The sequence below is a fragment of the Pinus tabuliformis genome, chromosome 7 (assembly GCF_031772625.1).
Source record: "Pinus tabuliformis cultivar Carrire ecotype Pingquan chromosome 7, CPIR1, whole genome shotgun sequence".
Classification (NCBI taxonomy): Eukaryota; Viridiplantae; Streptophyta; class Pinopsida; order Pinales; family Pinaceae; genus Pinus; species Pinus tabuliformis.
Genome location: NC_142293.1, coordinates 1,116,671,551 through 1,116,678,866, shown reverse-complemented (window position 1 = coordinate 1,116,678,866; position 7,316 = coordinate 1,116,671,551).

Below are 7,316 nucleotides of genomic sequence, written 5' to 3'. Positions count from 1 at the left end.
TGTACTTCATCATCAGAGATATCAGTTGTACTTGCATGCAAGTTCTTCTAGATGGTGTTCTAGTTCAGTCATTTTCGTAAAGAATTTCACCCCTCCCACTCTCTCGGGCTTCATACTTTAGGGGACATATGTTACAAAGTAATTTGTCACTGTCTTCACCCCAGTCTTCCTACTGTGTCATGTGTCAAAATCATTCATGTTCATGCTCTCTGATGTTGCCAAATGACCCACTTTTCCAAAGGTTTCTGCATCATCGCATCCGTTTTCCAAATAAACGCGCTGATGGGCACTCCAAAATAGAACATAAGCGCTGCCATCGCGGAAGTACACGTGATTCCCACGATGGTTGAATTTCATGTACCAACGCAACTGATTCTTGTGTTTTCCCGCGATGACACGACTAGCTCCGTTATGCAATAGCGATGTCAGCGCGGTAGACCAGTTATGTACCTGCGATGATCCAGTTTGGGCGAGTTTTTTCTAACAATCGGCCTTCCAGATGACTCCAGACCTAGTTGTTGGCCTTGTTTATGTCGCCCTCCTTTATCTGGCGTGGTTGTTCCGTCATTTTTGCTACCCTCCTTGGAGATAAGCTCATCCTCCCACCATTCATGGAGACTCCTTCTCCTATTTAAGCTCTCACCATTGCTATGAGCTGCTAGTTTGGAATTCTTAGTCTTTGGAGTGTTTCTGATAGTATTGTGAGCTTGTTAGGTAGCTGGTGTGACAAGTGTGGGATTGTTTGAGAGCTTGAGTAAGGTTGCGAAGTTCTTTTATCTTGTGTTAAACTTGTGAGTGAGAGAGATTTGTATTGGGAGATCCATCTTCAAGGGTGAATGCTTGAGGAACATGCTAGCTGGACCCTCTTGAGAAGGCTTGTGACGTTAAGACCTGGGTTGTAAGCTTACTCTATTTTATATTTATTGCAATCAATGATATTTTCCTATGTCTTGTATGTAATGTACTAGATAGCTCATGATTTCTTGACTTTATGGGTAAATAGTTCTTTGTTGTATCTGGTTATGTGCTTTGTTGTATTTCCTTGCTTTGTTTCCGGTTGATTACTCATTAGGAGAATGAAGCGGAAGTTGGAGCAGCACAACGGAACTCCATTGACCACCGATTGAGGTAGGCCTCCAACTTGAACTATTCAAGGAGAGTTGTTGTTGATTTGTCCTTGTTTGTTACTAGACCCACTCTAGGGCTAGAGGGGTTGCCTCTGTCCGCAGAGGGAACACTTTCCTGCATCACACCTATACATACAACAATCAAATCCTAAATGAATGGATCGAATCTGCCTAATCCTAGATAATATCTAATCTGCATGATATTATCTTTAAGAATCCCAACTAAGCCTAAATACTTGAATTAATTACAAGATAATTCAAATCCCTGAATTCTAGCTCAAATCGTATCTAGAAAGCTTTGTAAAGTGACAGCTAAAGGATCCCACTCTTTTGCTTGTAAACTTTTTTTGTATTTTTGGAATAAAATTCGAAGTATTTTGTCTTCAAGCCTCATGCTCCTGCATCAGACTCCTGAGGACAAAATTCTTCATGGGCTCCTGTCCATGAGCTCTTCTACAGAACTACCCAACTTATGTAGCATGACATTTGTCATCCAGGTAGCATCAACAATTGGTTGATCCTTCCACTTGATCAAATACTGAAAATACTCCTGTCCTCTTGTCTTTTTAAACAATCTCTTGTCTAAAATCTTTTTTGGTTGTAATGCCTTTGCTATAGGTAACTGTTTTACCCAATCAGCCTCTTCTTCTTCTTTATCTTCTATTGTATCATCTACATTTCTATTTTCATACCTGTACAAATCAACAACATTGAAAATTGGAGATATTTCAATGTAAGGGGGTAATTCAATTTCATATGCATTTGCAGAAAATTTCCTCAAGGCTCTGCATGGTCCAATTTTCTTAAATTTCAACTTGTTATACTCCTTTTTTGGAAATCTTTCCTCCTCATGTGTGCTAAAACCAAATCTCCAACCTCAAAATTAACGTCTCTCTTCTTCAAATTTGCTCTACTCTTGTACTTTATGATGCTATCATGTAACTGCTATTTTACCTGCTCATGTATTACTTGAATCTCTGAAGCAAAATCTTCTCCTTTAGCACTTCTCATTTCAGCTTTTCCCAAGTCTCTTAATTCAGACACTCCTCTTGGGTGAATTCCATAAACTATATGGAATGGACTCTGCCATGTACTCCTATTAGGAGAATCATTATAAGCATATTCAGCCTATGCCAAAATTTGATCCCATTGTTTTGGATGTTCACCTGCAAGACTTCTCAAAAGATTACCCAAGCTTCTATTTACAAATTCACTCTATCCATCAGTCTCAGGATGATAATCTAAACTAAAACTTAGTTTAATACCAAGTTTCTTCCACAAGGTCCTCCAAAAATGACCAACAAATCTGGTATCTCTATCTGAAATAATGCTCTTAGGTAACCCATGCAACCTTACTCCTTAAAAAACAGATTAGTAACATGAGTAGCATCACTGGTTTTATAACATGGAATTGTAATGCCCCACTTAAATCTTATCCTACAAATTGTGTTAATATTTACATTATCTGAAAATATTGAGAAATATTGGTCTAAAATAAATTTATGATTTCCATTATTCAAATTCCCCACTTACCTTCTCAATTTGAATATTGTGTAGGATATGGTCTCCTTCCATTAATTCAAAATATATTTATTCATTTCACATTCCCCAATGTACCCTCACATTTACTAAGGAGAAGACAAAGTCCTCTCCATCTTATCATCAATATATATTTATTCATTTCACATTCCCCAATGTACCCTGTTACACAGTAATTTATCACTGCCTTCCTGTCAGTCACCCTGCTGTGTCCAAGAAGTCACAATCACTAAATGTTTGCTCCCTGAACTGGCTAAAAACCCATTTTTCCAAAGTTTTGTGCATCAGCGCGTCTGTTCCTAAAATAACCGCGATGACCAGCGCCCCACAGTCTATTTCGTGCGCTGCCATCGCGGAAGAACATCACTTTTCCGCGATGACGCACAGCGCGGCTTTCACGTGTCCTTCCGCGCTGACATGGCTTGTTCAGTTGTTGTCATGTGCTGACAGCGCGGCAGTCTCCATATAATCCGCGCTGATCCAGTTTGGGCGAATTTGTTCAAACAACCAGCCTTCCAGATCTCTCCAGGCTTGGTTGTTAGCTTTGTGAATGTCGACTCCCTTCTATGGCATGTCTGTTCGACCTTTTGCAACTACTCCCCTTGAAGATAAGCTCATCCTTCCACCTTTTTAGGAGACTCCTTCTCCTATATAAACTTCCACCATTACCATGAGCAGCTGGTTAGAAAATAGCTAGACTTAGCTTGGATTATACAAGAGCTTGTAGTGCTCAGATTGCTGCTATAGGTGTGGTGTGTTAGGAGTGGAAGTGATTGATTGCTTTGGAAGTTTGTTTGTGACATTTGTGTGAGAGAGAGAGACTAGTTTGTCTTGGGAGAACCATCCTCAAAGGTGAATGCTTGAGATACATGCTGACTGATCCCTCCTGAGAAGTTTATCGACGTCAGAACATTTGGTTGTACTCTTCTCTATTCTGATTAATAATAGATGACTGCTATTATTGTTCCATTCTCGTTTGTTTATGCAATGGATAAATGTGAATTATGTCTTTTCTGACTGGCATATAGTTACTTTTACTAGATTTCACGCTTGCGTTTGCTTTCCCTTCGTGTGTGCAGGTGTCCGTTCGCGGGGATCGCGGAAGACTATGACCAGCTGAAGCGAAGGAGCAAGGGAAACATCCCCTCGACAAACGACAGCGCAGGAATCCAAGTAGGTGCTCTTTACTTCTTGTCTAATTGTAACTAGGAACATGCGTGGCAGCATTGTGTGATTGTTGCTAGACCCCTGTTGGGCTAGTAGGGATCGCCTCTATCCGTAGAGGGGATTTACCTTCTCAACAATTTGGCGACTCCGCTGGGGATCAGCCTTTTTGTCTTTTGAGTCCACTTTTGTGTTTGGCTTTGATTGATCTCTTTGTGGGTTTTTGGGATTGTCTTTTGTGGCTTATGAACTTTCTGGGTGTTTCTGGAAAGCGTCTTTATTATTAAAAAGCTCCTGCCTTTGGTTTGGGAAGTTTTTGTTTTGGCTTTCCTTGTTTTTTACTCCCAGCGCGTTTTATTTCGGAACAGTCGCGCTGACATCGCGGCCCTGTTCTTTTGGTTTTCTCTTCATCGCGCCTGTACGTCTAACAGTCGCGCTGACCTCGTTTTCAAGGGCAGCGCGCTTTATTCGTGTTCTTCCGCGCTGACATCGCGCCCCCTCTTCTTTGCGATTTCGGTCATCGCGTCTGTGTGTCTTATATCCGCGCTGACCTCGTTTGTCCTAGGGCAGCGCGCTTTTTCCCTGACTTTCCGCGCTGACGTCGCAAAGTTGCTGAAGGCCTCCCCCTGTCAGCGCAAAGTTGCTGAAGGCTACCCGCGCTGAGCCTGAAAAACTTTTTTTTGTCCAATTTGACCTCCTGAACCTCTTGCTGTGACTTTCCCTGCTTCTCCCCACTTGTCTGATGACTTGTTTTTCACTCTCTGAACTTTGAACTGTTTGATTACGAAGCTCAACTCCATAGGGTTTCGTTTTGCTTGGTTTTAAGTTTGCAAACAACTTCCCTTCTAGCTGCTTGGTTCACGTTTTCGTCCTGACTTTCGCGATTACTGGATTGTGTTTGAGTCTCTAATTGACTGGTTGCAACTCTGGTCCATCGGATGTTTGCTTTTCTCTATTTGATTTCACGCTCTGAACCCTAGGACATCTAGCGGCCGTGTGTGTGTCAAGCCTCCCGCAAGGATCCCTGTTTGCTTGATTGACCAGCTCATTCTAGACTCGCTCTTCGCATTTTTTCAGTGATTGTTAGAGTGTATTGGTTTGTGCTTCCAAGTGATCTTTTGCGCTTCCTCCTTGCTTGCAATCCTTGCTTGTTTTGCAGAGCTTAGATCACATAGCTCGTGCATTACCTTGTTTCCCTTTGATTTCGAGACTTTGGTTGAGTGTTTTGGGAACTTCGTGTGCTCTCATTAAGTAGTTTACTTGGTGTTCAAGTTCCTCCAAATTCCTTTAGGTGTGTTATGTCAATAAAAGGAAACGAATTAGTAGCTTGTTTTAAAATTCGAGAAGGAAAAAAACATTTCATTGATTTCCATTTTCAAAAGAAAAGTTTCCTTTCCTCGCTTTAGTTGCATTTAGCTACTTGTTTGTTTGTTGTCGTTTTGTTTAAAAAATTCTTTGCCCTCTCGTAGCTAGAATTCATCGAACGAAACAAAATTCTTTTGCATATAGATTGCATCTAAGTAATTGTGAGCGAACATACGATAGAGCTTGAAATCGAAACTTAATCTCAAGATCAACTATAAAATGAACCAAATGAATCTAAAAACGCATTGGAACTAAACGCAAATATTTAGAGGTCTAGGTTAGAGACGTGTTCCGGCGTCTTAAAACATAGTCACTGTTGTTTCACATTGGGTTGGGTGATTCCTCCTTCTGTGACTCGATAGTGGTCTAATACGGACTGCGCTCCCACGTACCGTCGAGTATATAGGGAGACCCCACTAGGCTTTTATCCTTTATCCATAGGAAGCCGAGTCGGCCGCCCTACAATTCGCAATGCAGTGAACACAGCATTCACGAAGATTGACCACCCGTACCCTAAAAAGTATTCTGTGGTTTTGCGAAGAGTTTGGCACACCCTCTACCTAGAGTTCCAGAGCAGTCACTTTTGATCCTTTTCAGACTCCCTAAACGAAAAGGTGCCTGTGAGCGTCTTGTCACTTCGTGCTCATTAAACATTCGAAGGAGACTGGAGTCATCTTTGTCCTTTTCTCGACTCCTGAAATATGAAAAGGTCAAGTTTGGTCTTTGCGTCTTAAAAATTAATTTGACCACGATAACATCTCCTTTTTTAGGTCTTGTGTGCGATAGTTTTGAGTAGGCTTTTATCGATAGTTTCCTTTAAGAGTTCTAAGGGGTCTGGTCATCCTGGCTGACCCATCAACTCCCGGTATAAGTGACCAAGGTTCTCAATCCTCTGTTGCTCCCGAGGTACCAGTTGAAGGCGGTACTCTTCCCATTGTTCCGAGTATCCAGCCTATTAACGTACGGTCCCCAGGCAACCCAGATTACTTGGAGGATTGGAATCCCGTCTGGGAAGAAGATTGGGATACCCCCCAAACCCCCCGTACCCCTTTAGGTATGTCATCTCCAATGGAGGGGGCAGCTTCCAGCACGGGTGAGACACCCGCAGTCACAGACATCGAGACACCCGCGGTCACAGACATTGAGACCCCGATCCCGTCTTCATCTCCCCTCCCTCCACGATATCAATCGCTAAGGGATAGGTATGATGCTAGAACAACTTCTACCACCATATGGGATCCTTCTCTCGCGGCCTCGATTGGCCCTTTTGTTTCACAGCCTCTTTTCCCACCCCTCACCTCAGAACTCAACCCGATCGTCACCTCAGTTCCCGCTCAACCTACTGTTTGTGTAGCACGTTCGACTCCGGTCGTCAGTGCTGTGCCGATTCCCTCGTCTGAAGTTCCTCAAGCTGGTTCTTTTGTTGGAGGCATTCCAGGATCAGGACCGTATGATGCTTATGGGGAACCTATAACAGACCCAGATTACGATGGTCCTGTTTTCTTCTTCGATGCAAATGGTGAGTTCCTTGAGGAAATCTCAGGTCTCCCTCGTCACCCCTTCGAAGAGAACGAGGAATCTTTGAATGTCAGGTATGACCACACTACTAAGTACTTTGGAGACCGAGACCCTCCTCGGCAGCCCATAGGACCACCCAATCAGGACCCGTCATTCTACGTGCAGCCCCCTCAAGGGCAACCATTATATGGCCTGCCTGACCCAGGACAATCTGGGCACCCACAAGGTCAACCTTACCAGGAACAACCTATGGACATGGGAGGTCCGCCATACCCATATCAGAATCAACCTACTGGGCAGCCAGAGCAACCGTCTTTTCAAGACCAGCTTGGTTTCCAGCCAGGGTACCCCTCTGGACCAACTGGCTCAGTTTACAATCCCTCCAATCAACCAGCCATCCAGCAAGGGTATCCTTATGGCCAGGGTGGACAACCCTATATTCAACAGGGCCCACCTACCCCTCGAAACGCAAACCCTTCTGGGCAAGGGGGGCAACCCTCTGCCCAGCCTATATACCAAAGAGGGCAGCCTGCCGTACAGCAAGCCCAACCCTCTTCCCAACCCGGTTACGGTGGGGGACAAACGGGCCAACCGTCTATACAG